Source organism: Anopheles darlingi, chromosome 3, assembly GCF_943734745.1.
Source record: "Anopheles darlingi chromosome 3, idAnoDarlMG_H_01, whole genome shotgun sequence".
Classification (NCBI taxonomy): domain Eukaryota; kingdom Metazoa; phylum Arthropoda; class Insecta; order Diptera; family Culicidae; genus Anopheles; species Anopheles darlingi.
The window spans coordinates 56,144,542-56,161,567 of record NC_064875.1 but is presented as its reverse complement, the minus strand read 5'-3'; the positions used below and the strand labels follow the sequence as shown (position 1 = coordinate 56,161,567).

Genomic DNA, 17,026 nt, shown 5'->3' with positions numbered 1-17,026 from the left:
TCGTTTCGATGCGTGTTTGTGTGCTTGTTCCTTCCTTCGGGGTAAAAGGCTGAAGCGACTCTCTTTCCCTTTCACCCTTCTGCTCGTCTCATGTGCTCACCCGCGCGCGTATCATCGGGATCGTGCCAGCACTTCCGGTCGCTGGAGGAAATGAGATAAAAGTAATTTTTATTTTTAATCTCCGCCCAAGATGGCAACGGCACGATCTGTCGTCGTCGTCGTCGCCGTCAGCGCCGTTGCCGGTCTGTCATAAATTGTGACCGCGTTCAACGCGCCCTAGCGCGCCGTCGTCGCGTGCGGTGCGTTCTCGTTCTGGTTCCATTCCGATTTCCATTTCCTTTTCCACGAATGCGCAGTTCGCGTCACACTTCCTGGTGCTGGTGCAGCATATGGCCGCGGCAATGTTTGTATGTGTGTGCCTGGCTAACCTTCCAGAGCCCCGAGGCGCCCGCTGACCTGCATTCGCTGCAGAACAAGCGCCGCCCCGGTTGAGGCGGGCAGATGTGTTGAAATGGGAGTTCTCAGGGGGGTTTTCCTGCTGCTGCTGCTGCTGCTGCTGTGGGCTTGTTATCGCACAGAAATTAAGCTGATAATATCCCCCCACTAGAGCTAGATACATGTCGAGTTGTATCGAATTTGGAAACGAGAGAATTCGCTCTCCGCGTGCGCATCACTGAAGTAAATATGCATTTCCGTGTCACAATACCGAGCTGGTGACGCAAAACTAAACATCCTCTCTGCAGCAGCTGGGATGAAGATGGTGCTCGACAACAGCTGCATCCCAATCTCAAGAGTGGTTTCAAACGTGGTGCTGCTGTTATAAGGGAAGAAGCAGAGAAAGATTGTGCTAGAGAGCACTATAACCAGATAGAAGGCAACAGACAAGGGCAAAACGATGTCAAAATCGTAAAAATGCACCAGGCAGCCGTGCAACCAGCATACGAACATAAGAAGGAAGTGGGTCATCGACTGTTCCAAGGGGTCTGTCGGTAGCCGTGTGGCCATCGTATGTTCTCTTTCGAGTCCCGAAAAATATGATTTATACGCTCTGGAGCAAGACATTATGTCACGCCTTTTGGTGTGACGAGCAACGCGCGATCATTGAAGCGTGTGTGTGTTGGCTGCCGAAAGTCGGCGATTTATTGCGAGAAAAGCAATAACACGATCAAGCAATTCCAGTGGCCGTATCAATTCTAGCGCACCATTTCGTTGGCACACACACACAAACACAATTGCTGCACACGACATTCGAAGGTTGGTTGAGGCGGGGGACGTTTCGAGATCAATCAATCAATCAATGGCGCCCATCGGCATCATTTTCATTGCCGTTATGCTGCTACAAAGGGTGTTGTCACTGAATTGGTACAGTAACACCGCGACTCTCCACCGAGACCTTCAATATCGCGATCGCGATCAATCATTCCGCTGGATCTCTGGTTACAGCATCGACGACGCAATTTTGGGATTAACTTTTCGCTCAAAGGGCGATTTGGTTGAATGCGTGCGCGCGGGGAGAGAGCGTTGGCGCTCGTAGCATAATGCTGCTGCTCTAGCTGGCTCTATGCTCTGGGTTTGAGGGAATTATTTTTAAAATTCATCCGCAGAGAGGGAGGCGACAGGAAAGGCGGTAAAAGACGGGCAGGGCACGGGTTGGTTGGTGGTTGCGGCCGGCCACCGCTGCTGCTGCTGCTGCTGCTGGCCCAGGAAATGAGTTCGCTTGTTGAGTTCGTTTCCACCTCTCCCTCTTTTCCTGCTCCTTGCGTTCCGCTCCTTTGATGAGAGTCCGACACGAAAGGAGGGAAGGTAATTGTTATTTTTAACACCTTCGCCCCTCGTGTAAACCCTCCACTCGCTCCCCCACTTCACCGAGAGGGAAGGCATTAATTGAATTGCCGGTCTGAGTTTAGGATGAAGATTGAGAAGAAGCTGCTCGGATTCGATGATGATGATGCCTTGTTCATGTGCGTCAAAGTGGTGGTGGTGGTGGCGAAGGTCTAGCAGGAAGTAGTTGTTGTCGGTAAGTTCGTCAGAAGTTTCGTGGAATGGGCAGACGAGAGCCGCGTGTTGTTTGAGTGAAAGGGCAAGCAGCGTCCAGATGACCCTCTCCACTGATTGGACGCTTTGGATTACCTTTCCTCTTTTGTAAAGTAAGACAAACATTTTAAATGTGTTTTCTTATAAAAGTGGAAGATACTGGAAGAAGCACTGGAATTTCTAGAATCTAATTATAATCCAGAACGTATAGTCCATCATTAGCAGCAGGATGAAGGGAGCCCCGTTCCCGCGGATGCATCTAATTGCATAATAAGCCCCCAAGTCGTGTCCGTGGCATTTCACAGCCACCATCATGCCACATGCAGTCAGCTGCTTCCTTGTGCACTGCTCAGCCCCGATCCAGAATGTACCGTAATCGTCTGACGCTAGAGAGCGTCGGCGGCTCTTGACGGCCAATTTCTCTGGAACAAAATCTGGTCTGGTCCTCAGGGAGGATGAGGTTAGTAAACTTGTTTCCTCGCGCGTTCTTATTATGCGCGCGAACACACACAGACGCGGCTCTCCTTCTCGGTTGATGATGGTGGCCTCCGATTTCCGGTTTCGTAATAGCAGGATGATGATTCGAGTGCATATCGATCGTCGTCGGTGTTGGAGGTGCTCTCTTGGAGGCGTAAGAAGAGCAAGCAGCAGGGAAAAAAACACTCCATGGGTATGAATGAACCAAAGAAAAGGCAAACTGTTGCGCCTCAAGAAACTGCAACAGCAGCACTAGCAGCAGCAGCAGCAGCATCAGCAACTCTAACGGTGCACCGATTATGCAGCGAAAGGAGGAGAAGCAGAAGAAATGGCGAGGATGCACCAGAGCGCAGAGCATCTTGGCAAAACCGCAGCAGCAGCAGCCGCGTAGCAGTCATTCAACCGACCAACTGCCTGTCTGGTTGCTGTTGTTGCCTTGGCTCTGCGATGGAAGATGAGAAACAGACCACGGACACCGGACAGAGACAGGCGCTCGTGCTCGAGTGTCTTGTGCTGCGTCTCTTGCATCGTTCAAGATATGCATCGTTGCACCGCAACAACCGCTGCTAAGAGCGCGCCAGCATGTACGATGCGAGATATGAGACTCGAGGCGATCGTGGCGTGGTGTGTTATGCTTTTCCGCTTCAATGTTGTCTCTCTCCGTTCGTGCGGTGGTTGTGTTCTGCCCGGTAAATTCTTTCGCTTGAACTCCGGACGCCGGTTTTTTGCCGGAGTTGATGTGACGCGTGGTGGCACCAGGTGAAAGGAGAGAGATCGTCGTGCATGCAGCACTCGCTAGACAGTCTCACCCCATCATACGCGGGATGATTGATGATGGTTATGATTTGGAGGAACATTTAGTGGAAGTTAGCTAGTGGCACTGGAGACTTCCGGTGCAACGGAAACTCGCTCTCTCCATCTCTCTCTCTAATAGAAGTGCAACAACCCGAGGGGTGTTATAGGTGGTCACTATTTATGATTTAAAATTCGTAAATTAAGCAAATTGATTTTATATTGTTGGTCTCGAATCACACACAGAGAGAGCCCTTCATAAATTACACTGTTGCACACTTCCGTCTTCCTCTGGCGTAAGGCGTAACGCACGTAACTCTCCTTTTCTGCTGGTGGATTTCTGGCTACGGCATCGGTAATCGGAATTGTTCGATCTATTCGATCGCCCCCTCCTCCCAACAACAGCAACAACAACACAACGCTAATTCTGTATAATGATCCCGCGATCGGTTCGAAACCGAAATTGCACTCTCATCATTATCCGGCGCGATCCGGCGGGTTTCGTTGCATCACTCACTCTGTTTTGGATCCACGGATCGTGGTCGGTTGGTGCGCAATGAAACGGAAAGCGAACGGAGGACGAAAAATGGACGAAACAATCTGTGGCTCGTCTCGCTGGCCGAAAAGAAATCCGTGACAGCATGGGGGAAAATGCGTGAAAATGCAAACGCATCACGTGGCGCACGAGACGTCGTGGTGTTGTGATACCCGAGGAATGCATCCTCCCCAAAAACACATGCCAAGGGAAAGAGGCAGAGGAGCATCCTTCCTCGTCGTCGTCGTGTGGTGGCCCAGTTTCTGTGCTTTTCCGGTTTTTCTGAGGACGTAACAGCATCCTGTCGTACGTCTGTTGTCTGTTTGTTTTTCGTGAAAATTAATCTCTCGGAATGCGTGTGTTCGCTCCGTGCCCGTGTGTTACGGATTCAGCTTCATTTGCGTCATCCAAAGAGGGCGGTTGCAAAGGAGAGAAGACTGATTGGCATTGCATAGTACCACTTGTCTCTGACACGCACACACACATACCCAACCGAGCGTGTGAGCCACGTGATGATGCTCGAGCATCTGTCCCAGCGGGGACAGCTTATCGTGACAATGCGATTCGCGTATGTTGCTGATGTTTTTGCGGGAGGGTTTAAAGTGGCCTCACTCGCCACTCCAGCTTCGTTACGGTTCTTTTCCCTCTTCTTCCTAATTTTTCTTATCAGTCACTGTGAAATGCATGTTGCGCGAGTGGCAAAATGAAGATGATACCCTCATTTGAATCATCTTTGTCGTTTTAAATGTAATAGCAAAACAGCTGATCTCTGTTCTAGATTTGAAAAAGTTATTTTTTTATATATTTTGCCAATCGATAATATCAGTGTTCGTGCTTTAGTTACTAGAAATTCTTAGAGATTGTTAAAGAGACCAATACGAGATCTTGTATCGTCGAAGATTAATCATAAAAATCGAATGAAAAAGAAGCTATCGCTACTGATTAGATTCTTTCAAATAATTATTGATAGTATCTTTTTTTTCTTACTAACTTACGAGTCTAATACAAGTTTTGCGTGAGCTATTCAATGGTTTTGATAGACGATTTCATTCTGTAGACAAAAGCAAAATCTACGAATTGGACTATGTGAAATAGAAGATATGAAAACAATTCATAAGAATTGTATAAAGTAAATCATCAGCAGGAGCATCACGTTACCACTCTGTACTGTAAACACGCGACTGCGACTGCGACTGCTACTGGGACCGGGAGTGGTTGATAACCAAACTACGACCGACCGTTGCGTATCTCTATGTGCACTGAGCTTCTCCGTTATCAGTGTGCTATGATGCACACTGATTAGAACCCCTAGTTGCTTCCCTAGGGAACTCTAGGGTTTCTGTTTGAGGTTTCGAGTATTGCTTCCGTTTATAAACTTCTGGCGGCGTCTTTCGGTGATTCATGCGAGCTGTTGAGCGATCTCTTAAACCGTTCTGTGACTGTTGCTAATTCAACTTAATTTTTAAAAAGCTCTAGAGTGAGTGTTTTCTGTTTTTGGCAGTCACTAAGCCGGATACTTGACGAAGCAGCAGCAAAAGTTTGGTCCAACGCGGACAACTGAAATGGAGATATCCATTAATGTCGCGATCTTCAGCTTAACCACCAAACTGTGTGTCTGTATGTGTGTGTGTGTGTGCGTGATGGGAACCATTTAATGCTTTAAAATGTTTGCTCCAAATTACTCCCAAGCACGAGATGACACCGAGCAGGGGGTTTAAAGTCGAGTCGGCGGGAAAAACAATAAAACTTGTCTCGATGTCAGATGACATTATGATGAACTGGACCTCAAGAGTCGGTGTGTGTGTGTGTGTGTGTGTGTGTGTGCTGCACCTGCGTCAGTCGCAGTCCGCTGGAAAAGCCAATAAACGCCAGTCGCTTAGGAATAAAAACCAACCACGAGGAGAGCCAGAGATGAGGTTTGAGGTGGTGTCCCACCCCAAAAGATCATCATCATTCACCTTCGCCCACCCCCCAATGTCTAGGGTCTCTCTAGCAGAGGGTGCGACGCACCGACACGCGACAAAGCTGTCTGTTGTGGTGGTGTGTCCGGCTCTGTAGATTGGCGGCGGTTTTCGCGGCGTGGATGACTTGCTGATCTGATGGTCGGTCTTTGGCCGGCCAAGCTGCCACTTGTCGGCGCCGTGCGGTTGACACTAATCGGATTTTATGTCCAACACAAATCTTCCCCACCATCGCCGCATCGTGGGAGTGGAGAGGCGTTTGCCGATGGATGTAATCGTGGTCGCCATCTTTGACGCTTTGAAGTGGAAGAATCTTTTTCTTTCGAATCCGTGGGATTCGCTGAGTGGAGCGGGGCGATGATTCAATATTCTTAAATTACACTACTCCAAATTCGAGTTCCACACAAAATTTGGATCAATTTTAGAGGTGGGGCCCAGTCTGTGGTTCATTCAGTGCTAGAGAGTTGAAGTGCGGAACATGATTTATAGGATCCATATTCCAGGGATCATAGACGATGCGTCATGCGCTCTCTCTCTCTAGCACGACTACACAGTGAGTCCGTTGTCTCAATCGGTGCCAAAAATAAGTAAATTAAATTTATGAACTCTCAATAGAGTGCGTCAAGTGGCGCCAAATTGATTGCAACCTCAGAGCAGACTCCCTGGGATCACCAGAGGAGTGAAAGCTTCGAAACAGCATTTTGCGTTGGCGCGACGGATTCGTCGACCGGAAGATGTCGTCAAGACCTTTGAGAGACAGACGCCCTCCACCGTTGTGCTTCGATTGACAAAAGTGTATTTACAATCGTCGTGTTCGGGTGTTCGGGTGTTTGGGTGTTTGTTCCGCTTCACCGTGCTCCGGTCGTCGATTGTTACAAATTTGTGCCGGATTGTTGCGTTGCTCTGCGTTGTCGTTGTCGCAACCGAAAAGAAGCCCTTTTCCATATCGCGTGGTGCTGGTGGTGGGTGTCAACATAATAATCCTGGGCACGCCACACACACACACACACACGGAGCGCAGTTCTCGTCGGTCGACTTGCTTGGTTAAAGTGTCTCGAGATCTCTCTCGTACACACTCCCCACTTGTGTGGGTTGATTCGAGTTTGCTGCAATCGTGAGGTGTGCGCCTCACAAGCGCCCCTCGCCACCCCGTTGGCCACACACTGATTTCACGGATTCACGTAACACTTCCGACCACGCGCGCACGCCACCGTACGCCTAGACACACACACACACACGACACGCATCTCTCTGATGGGTGCGGTATGGCGCAAGGTGGAAAGAGTGGAATGGAAGAGCATGCGTATTTTTTCGGGGGTGGTGGGGCCATGGCGCGAAATCCAAAGTGGCCGGCTCATATATGGTCAGCAGAAGTAGCAGAAGTAGAAGCGACCGAAGAACAGAGTTTCTCGCGAGTCGCTGACCTTCGCGAAGATTGTCTTGGTATGTGTCCGTGGCTTGGTATGTAGCAACTCAAATCGTACGCGCAGATCGCTTCCTTTACTTATCTGATCTCGTTCGATTTCCGCTGAATCGAAATATCGAACCAATTGGTGGTCCTTTCTCTAGGAGTTTCGCTTCAAGGCACTTATCAACCTTCCAGCTTCGGCATCGGTGTTTCCGTAGTGGACGTGGCCTTTCGATTTCGAACTGACCAGCACCACGGCTGCGTGAGCGTCGGTGTGTCGCGTCTGACCGTAGGCGTTATGATAACTAAATTGTGTCCTCCAGCATAAACATTGAGTGGCGGCCCCGCAGGTGTTGGCGTTCGGTCCACGTTGCCCACGCTACGTCCTCCGCGAAGCTAGCAGCACCACCACCACCACAGCGGAATTGCTAAATTGTCGTTCGAACATAAAAAAAAAGAAAGACATTCAGCAGGCAGATCGGTGATGACTTCAATTTAAGGAATAAGTCGAAATATGCAAATCTGCGCACAATCACGGTTGTTGTTGTTGTTGTTGTTGGTGCTGGTGTGTGAATGTATCCGTTCGGTTGCTTCACTTTCCGTGACAATCACTAGCCTGGCTGGCTGGCTGGCGGCCACACTTTTGTGCGCGGGTGTAAAGTAATGGTTCTTTGGCTTCGTCTTCCGGTCTTTCGCCTTCGTCTACTATCGGCCATATACGCACTTCTTATACCATAATTATAGAGCTTCCCGTGCGCTCGCTCGCTCGATCGAATATCCCCTCTCCCCATGCCATCCTGGTTCCCAACACCACCACCAGCACCACCACCTACCAAGGAAGAGAGGCCACCAGACTGGCGGCTGACTGGTGGTTGGCGTGGCGCGCGTTTGTAGTTAACTCAATACCGGTTCATGACGCGAGCGCGAACGGCGGAGATCCAGGCAGCACCAACGACACCACCAGCGGCAGCAGGAGCAGCAGCTGGAGAGCACCTCTCGTGCGCCACCCAACTGCTCTTCCTGCGGGGTTGAAGCAGTAATGCAATGAGAGTGATTGAATTATTCATCGAAAGATATGGTGCGGCAACAACCTCGCCGCTCCTCCGCCTTTCCCCATCTGCCACGGTGTTCTCCTGATTTATATTACCTTTTCCTCGCGGAGGCAACAAGTTCTTGGAGAGGAGTCACGCGGCGGCATCACGGGCGTTCGTTCGAGCGTTGAGTAAAAGAAGTCTTGGATAATTTAGTGCTGCTTCTGGAGAGGAGTAGTAGTATGAGTTTTTGGGGAGGGAGATTTGGATTCGTACTGATGATGATGGACTCTGATGGTCTTATTGTCGTCCAATAAAAATGTCTTCTTTGGTTCGATTCGATTGACTTCTCACAAAATGTGGCTGATGTGGCGGGTTGTATTTGATTCTCCAATAAATTTTCCCATCTGCAGCAGAACCTTGCTAAGAATGCTACGCATTCGGACGCCGAATCCGTCAGGGACCCCCAAATGACCTCCCGGCGAATTGCTAATTACTTGGACACACCCGGTGGTCGGGGACATTAACATTGCTAAGCAAATTAATCCGGACCGGCAGCCCAATCCTAGATCATTCCTATCGGTGCTTCTCGGTAGATAGAACAACCGACAAAACAAAATGGCGCATTCTCTCCAATTGTAAACTGTGTGTACACAGTGGCTATGGCCGCCCAGGTTCTCTTCGCTCTCCCATGGCTTCAGAATGGACTCAAATGGTTTTTTTTATTTAATTATGTTTATTATTACTTCATCCTCTTCAGCTCCGTTTGTTTTTCTCCCTTTTTTTTGCCCTCTGCATGCTCTGTGTACCTCTGTCGATACTAAAGTTCTGGCGTGCTGTTAGGCTGACAGAGGCTGGCCAGCACTCTGGCAGGAAATAATTAATTTCCGCGCACACACAGCCGTACCTTCGTACCCCGTTCCTCGGGGTGCTCGAGTTCTGATCTCCCTGATCTCTGCAGCTCTTTCTCTCGACTGATCGGTGCCCTCGGGGGGAGAGGTGCTACTGTGGTGCTCCAGTGGTCCAGCGAAACAGAAAAAAACCGATTCGAATGCAGGGACTGGCGATGGCGTGCCCCGATGGTTATCGCCGGTGAATGGTAGTCTCTGTGTTTGTGTTGTGGAGCCTGAGGCCACTTTTTTCCAAGTTCCCGGTCACGAACCCAAAGCGAAGCCAGGCGAAGCTAGTCTTTCAGGGCGCCTCAGCCACGGCCGGCCCTAATTGGAACACACAGCATAAACGGGTTACCACCGGCGGGAGCACGAACCATCACACCGGATGTAGGCGAAGTGGACGAGAGAGGTATCAAGAGCGGAGGGGTAGGGAGAAAGTCGTCCTACCAGCTGGTAGCGGTGCCCCTGACCTTTCGGACTCTCGCCGGCCAACAAATCAAATCCCAACCAACGCGAGACGCGCAGAGTCACGGGAAATGACAGTTGGCCTCCTTTCTTTTGGGTCTCTCATTTCGCTCGCCTTTTGGGCTTTGGTTGCGTTCTCTCTGTGTTCGTGTGTGTGTGTGTTTTAATTTCCACAACCCGGACATACGCCGGGGACCACCGAGGGAGTGGCCGGGTTTTCGGGACCGGAAAATGTAATAAAAAAATCTCGAAACAGTCCGACTCCGAATTGACTTCCGTGACCACCCCGTGACCACGGTGGCAGTGGCGACAGACCAAAGAGCGGAGCATAAAGCATGGGAATTAGCGTGCTCTGCAGGGTGCTCTGGTGGCTCTGGCTCTGGCTCTGGCCTAGTGACTCCAATTTGTCGGACGTAAAAGTTATGCCCTTTTGCTTTCTAATGTGCGAGGCGGTGCCTTCCTTCATTATCGCGAATACGCTCCGGTCCATCCAGCAATTCCGGCGTGTTCTTGTGAAGCGCATTCCAAATTCCCTCTGTGGCTGTGTGGTATGAAGGCCACAAATGGTGCATTAGACGCCACTTATCTTTATACGATCATCATCGCCGTGGCGGTAGAAATTGAACTTAATGTCCACCGAACGAACGAACGAACGTCGTCTTCCTGGCCTGACCGCTCCCCGTGCAGATGCCAATTTATCACAATTCGTGGCGAATTCATGGCGTGGTGTGGCATGGCGTGAACACGGAAACTGCGACGTGGACGCGCTACCTACGGTCTACGTACTCTGCTTGTGTTGCGCAATGGGACCGCGAGATCGGAGCAGCATCTATGGCCCCCTGCTGCTGTTGATGTCCCCAATCTGTGCTCTGCTAGTGGCAGCGCGTGTGTGCGTGTGTTATGTAAGTTACCCTCAATGTTGCTCATCTTAGATCGTCACTTTGGAATTATGCAAAACAGAATCTTGCTCGAGAATGCTGCTGCTTAGCACGCGTGGGGCATGTGTTCTGGCCAAGTGGTGTCGCCAATCAGCTCGCCAACACCGTCAACATACATACATATTCAATTGCATAATTACTCGGACTTGGCGCGCGCGCGGCCGGGCTCAATTGCTCATGTGCGCGACGTGGAACGGGCACGCGGTTCCGGTTTCCGGTTTATGGCCAGAAGAGCAGAGAGCGCGCTTATCCGCTTTGTGTGCATCGCATTCTAATTTCTTGTATGTTGCGATAAAGATACAAGTTTCTGCTTTCCGTTACGAGGATTTACGGACACGATTGAATGGCTGCAACAACAACAACAAAAAAACGCTTTTATTTTATGCATGAAGCTTCCTCGGTTCTTCCATTTTTGTTAATTCTAAATCCCCTACAACAACCACCGCCACCTAGCCTCTCATTAGCCTATGGTCTTATCTCATACATCGACCCCTTAGTAACGTTGCGTGCGTCTGGCTAGCAAAAACACGCCGGTGGAGGGAAGCATGGATTCTAATATCCGGTAGCCGGCTAGTAGCCGGTCGGCTTGGGCGTCTTGTTGCCGGCCGGTAAACATGCAAACATACATGCTGAACCCTGATTACATTTACCTTTCAATGCGCCGTCGCTCTCTCTCTCTCTCGCTGGTTTAGCTGGAGCAATTTACACTTTTTATCCGGAGCTTTCCGGTCGAAACGGGGCGAACGGAATGTGTCCCCGAGGACAGCCGGGGATCCTGTCCCAAAAGAGACACGCCAGGAGCAGGGGTGGGGCAGGGTGTGGTCTAGTCTGCAATTGAAGCGTTCAGTTCGCGTGAAGCGTCGCTTCATTTAGCTTCGCTTCGTCGCGTAATTGTCGCCGTTGGCGGGTCTTGTCAGCGAGCGCGGCTATGTTCGGTGCATGGAAATGGTTTAATAATTGGCGGCGGTAGCAGCATCGGCCACCGGCGTGCCAGGCCCATGCCCAGAGTGTTGGGTGGTAGCTCTTCACTGAAATGTGTTCTCTTGGTGTCTCTGACGAGGTGGTGCTCGTCGGGGAGTAGTGGCCGTCGCGTGTTCTGATTTCATAGCACACGGGAGCTTATTAGCGAGAGAAGTGTTTGCTGAGTCCACAGACACGACAGGGAGAGTTCGGTGTCCTCTTGTCGTGTGTACCTTGGTGTGTGCAGACGGTGGACAGGTTTTTTTTATCAAATTATTTACCACCACCAAAAGTGGCGCTTACCACCACCAGCTGTCTGGGCAAATAGCTGCCTCGCGATTGTATGCTTCGTTTCGGTTGGTTGAAGTTTGTTCTTCTCTTTCTTCTCCTGCTTTTGTAACAAAAGTTTTCCATTCATTTTTTTAAATAAATGCAAACCGATACGCGTGTTCTGCGCGTTGAACACGCGCGGGGCATCGCGGTGTTGAAGTGTTGACAAATGTTTTAATTTAAGCTTTGTTTCTGTACGCTTCACGGTTCGCTTGTTGACCGAAAAATTCGCCAAACCAAACACTACTAGCGGTGGAGGTGGAGGATCTCTTTATTGACTCACCGCATCGTATACAGACGCCAACAGGCAACAGTAATCGGCGCGTAAGTCGTTTGATCGTAATGATCTTCACCTTCGGAAGGCGCGCAGACTAAACCACTGACCGACGCACGCACACGGACTTTGATTGCAGATGAGAGGGGTCTGTCTTGGCCTCTTGAGAGCCAGAAGGAGGGGTAGAGTAACTTCGTAAGAAAATAAATCCTGACATAGCAACAGAAAGAGAGGTAGAGGAAGGTGGCCACAAGTTCTGCAAACCATCACAACACAACCTCGCACACCCTCACTCGCAAGAGCTAATTAACACATTCTAATGCGATTAAATCGGATACACGAACCGCGCACGCACGGCCGATCCGAGACCAATACGGGGTACCGTTGGCGTTGGTGGGGGAAGAGGGTGTTTGGCTCATCAATTAATTCACGTCAAGTGCCTCTTCTCGCGCATTTATTTTAACTTCCTTTCGCGCTAACCTCGATGAGTCACGATGTGTCGCCTTTGATTGGCTCGAAGAAGGTAGCGAAGGTATCGCCGAGAAATCCTTTCCTATAAATTGATTCATTGGCTTTGTGAGATAACTCGTCATCTTCAAGGTATCTCTTGCTCGCTGAAGAGCATTTAGGTAACAAGCAAAGGTCTGTTTGAGATTATGTACACTAGAGAATAAGGATTCTTTCGATCAATTCCGATGTTCAATTAAAAGTAGTTCAAATTTGTGTGGTTAGTGAAAATATTTGGTATTTGAAACATTATTTCATCTCGATTATCATTCATTCGGATTGTTGACCTTATTTCTCTCCTCGATACATTTTGCATCACTCTTATCAGAAGACGTCCAGTGTATCTCTCACGAAATCTCACTAGGGCTTTGATTGTAGTACAAATATTGACCAACTAGAAGCCAGCGATACGCCGCCAATTTACTTATCATCCTTCTGCGAACATAAACTCTTCCTTTCGGCTCTAGCGATGTGCAATCTTGCGATCCATCTCTCTCTCTCTCGCTCTCTCGCTGGCCATAAATGGGCCAAATGGACTCTTCCCCTCGAAGCGACCGCAGTGTAAACAATCACTTAGCCCCCCTGGGAGCAGTCAATGTGCTGCTGCTGCTGCTGCTGTTGTTGGTGGCGCCCCATCTCTCGGCCAATACCCCACCAGCACTCCAGAAGCCAGGCGTTGAGGCGTCAGAAATTAGCGCATACATACAGTGTGTTGGGTGCAGCACACCAGAAGGAGGGGCCTCTTCGCCGATAGAGAGCGAGCAGAATGGCCCAATTCCCAGCATATTAAGGCCGTGCGCGACCGTGTTCGTGGCCGCCTGATAAGAATAGGGCAAGTAAAAGGTGCGGGCGGGCGGGCGGGGGCATCAGGGCCGCTTTTTGCCAGTCAACATTAACCTTGTTTCCTTATTGGTGCCTGCCGGTGCTTCGTTGGTTGGTTGGTGATCGCTTAGCAGCGCTGCAAAAGGAACACCGAACCTGTTCCGGCCATTTCTGGCTAAAACTCGGCAGCTCGAGCTGGCTCGAGTGATCGAAGAAGGTCTTTTGGGTTAGTTTTTCGGACCGCGAAGTTCCACGTCCGATAAAACGGGGGGGAGGGGTCCATAAATGGGCAGTGCGAAGGTCTAACCGGCTGGTTGTGTGTGCGCGCGTGTTTGTGGCGTAACAGAACGCGGCCAACCGGAGCAGCAGCAGATTCCAAACTTCCGACCGCAAATATTGACGCAATTTATCGGTTTCTTCACCAACCGCCGCCCTGACTACCTGACACTCTCTATCTCTGGGTGGTTTATGATGGTCGCCGACCACAACATTGCTACATTGCGGCCTCTAGAGCGATGGTGCTCTATTGGTGTCGCTTCTTGCGCGTTCCTTCTTTTTTATTTATTTATTACTCCGATAGTAAAGTGAAACGACGAGAAGCAACGATGACGAAGGAAACAGAAGAAACACACACACACACACACACACACACACACACACACACCAACATACTTGCACTTTGCACGAGCACGTGGACTTGCTTGCGAGGAGATGATAAGAGGGCGCCACTTGCGCGATGCGGAGATGTTTGGCGAGAGTTGCATGATGTGTGCCAAGCAAGTGCATCTGTGCAATGTGCTACAACTTTTGTGTATGTTCCCGATGTGTGGGAATGGGCGTGAGAATGATGTGTTTGTTGGCTAGCTGGCTGGCTGGCTGGCTGGCGATTGTTATGCAATTGGGTTTCATCGGAACGCGCATCGCCTGATCGGCGGCTGTACGGGTATGGCTATGGTGTACATCTCATGCTATCGAGATCAGGTGCACCAGATGATTAATTGAAGCGTCATCCGTTCATTCTGAATGGGAAAATGAAGGCAACGCATACACAGCGTGGAATGTTGGATTGTGTTTCGATGTTGAGCAATCTATGAGTGCGACATGGAGCGCTGGGCTTGTTCAAAATGGTTCGTGAGTAGCCGCAGTAAGATCAACGCGAGCCTGGAACGTTGGTGCGAACGTGAATAGTGAAAGGAACTGAGGAATCGAGGTTTTGTTCAGTATATTCTAACTTCAATTAGCTGTGTAGTACCTTATGCATGTTATTGCAACTAGGATTTTGGTGGATTAACGCAGTTCGGCACGAACGGCATACATGCATCGGATACAAAGCTAATTTTATGCTTAATCGAATAGTTCACGGTTCAAAATGCTACTGAAGATTTTCATTAGTGTGTTTTTTTTTGCAAAAAATAAGGAAAATTTTAAGTTTAAACGAAACAATTCGTTAAGTCTTTGTTACTTGTTTTCCTAAAAATGAACCAACCCATCAACGGTCCTAAATTTTACGCGTGTCTATATAAGACCACCAATAGTTAATTCCAAGAATTTGATAATTTGATTGTTTCAGCTTAATGTTCAATGAATCAATATTGAAAGTGATCTAATAGAAACTGGAAAGTTCGTTTATTCAAATTTAATGCCCAAAAAAGGATCTGTATTGGTTTTCAAAGATGTAAATTTCTGGAACATACTGTTTGTATAGAAGTTTGAACAAAGTTTATTTCGTTATGAACCTCAATGAACCTACCATAGCGCGATATGGAAATTGGCAAACAAACTGGTTCCTTTCATCGAGTTCATTCACTCCGACTGAAAAAGCTCCTATAATAAAAGCAACAAAATGCTTTCGAAAGCTGATTTATAGCGGAACAGGCGGAACAGGACAGGAATTGTGCATAATGTCCCAGTGTTTCCCCCGCGACGAACCGCCCCATTTTGTCGTTTACAATCGCGGGCAATAAATGGAAATTATCTGACGAAAATTCGGACTTTCGCGAAGATGAACACTTCTCTTCTGCCCCATTTGCCGTTGCAGACCCACCAGTCGGATGCGCCGCGGTTCCGCCGGGTGTTCCGGATTTCGCTTGAAATGGAAATGTCATTTCAACAACAACAACAACAGCACCTCATTCCGAGAGGAAGCGACGAGTTTTGAAAGTGACTTTGGGAGGGACTGAAAATCAACAAATCTTACCGGTCTGGTCTCGTCTGGTCGCCTGGTACAGTATCTGTCTATTGGTAGAGCATTGTTCACACATTCTATTTGAACACTCATTCCAATGCGGTGCAATGGAAAGCGTGCGGGATCGCGCCCGCGCGTGTGTGTGTGTGTGTTATGCCGGCTTTTCTCCGGAACGAGTGCAGTTTATTTTCCTTCCTGGCCTTCCTGCTCCTCCACCACTCCTCCGAGATGGATTGGGATTCCATCTCGCGCCTCCACGATGATAAGCCCTAGTGCTCGACAGCTCTCTATCGCTTGTGTAGAAAGGTGGGTCGCTTAAAGATTAAATAAAAGATGCCAACATAAAGCAGCAGCATAAGCACACCGGGAGGGTACTCCACCGGGGAGAGGGGTCACACGTGTGTGTGCGTCTCGGTCGACGCTATGCATCCTGTTGTGTAGCACACGCGTCGCCGTCTTGCGTTGTCTCCGCCGTTAACGTCCCTGTTTCCACCATCGGTCGGTGCTAGCCGTCAACCTCGTGGTGGCGGTGGTGTCAATGACACTAGACCGCGCCGTGGTATGTTTGAGCAGCTTTTCCTTCTCTCGTAGCCACGCCGATTTTATGCTCTCGCCTTCCCGCCCCGAAGGAGCAGGGGTTTTGTTTGTTTATCAGACCGTCATAAAGCACGATACGATGTACGGTACGGTATGTGCGATGCGTGGCGACGAGGCACCGCCACCAGCCGGTAGACCCTCCGAGCATTAAAAAGAGAGGAAATGGTACCAAAAACCGACGAAGACCTGCGTGCATGCGCACTCTCGTGTGTGTGTTGACGACCGTAGTGTCGATTCCGATGCTCGCATACACCACGCAATGCAGTTGAAAATGAGTGTCCAACGTGGGGCGAGGTGTTACAATGTGAACAGTGGAAGAAACGCGTAGGGTGTCAGAGATGAAAGTCAGATAAAGCGCTGCTGTTCATGATTTCATTACCACGATTTAGGTCGATCGCGGAATGCGCAATCATTTAATCATGGCTGCCATGATCGACAGAAACGGAGGTTGATTTCGATTTCGATGTTATGCTGCAGCCCACAACATGGCATTGTTGTGGCCACTATCCCTCTCTTTCTTTCTCTCGGCTAGCAGCGCAATCTGTAATGATTAGGGAGCGCGCGATGGTCGGTTCTATTCCTACGCCGTTCCTTGGTGCTGACATAACCATTTCTCATCCGGACAATCCCGCGGGTCTCTGGCACAAACCGAGAGGTGGTTAACATTACGCAAGAACGAACACTCCTCCCCGGGTATAGGAAGAGCAGAAGGACTGAGCATCGAGCAGTAGTAGAGGGCGGATGAGCCACATTTGTTTACATCCCGCCAGAGATCGAGCTGCGCTGATGCGTGTTTGTGTGTGTGTGTGATCTGATT

The 17,026-nt window shown here is 49.6% G+C and overlaps 1 protein-coding gene across 10 annotated transcripts in view; it reads left to right on the top strand.

Annotated features, from left to right (window-relative positions):
• The window catches only part of LOC125954950 (transcription factor SPT20 homolog), a 90,049-nt gene that overhangs the window by 13,222 nt on the left and 59,801 nt on the right, over positions 1 to 17,026 (top strand). The gene's annotated exons all lie outside the window — the stretch shown is intronic.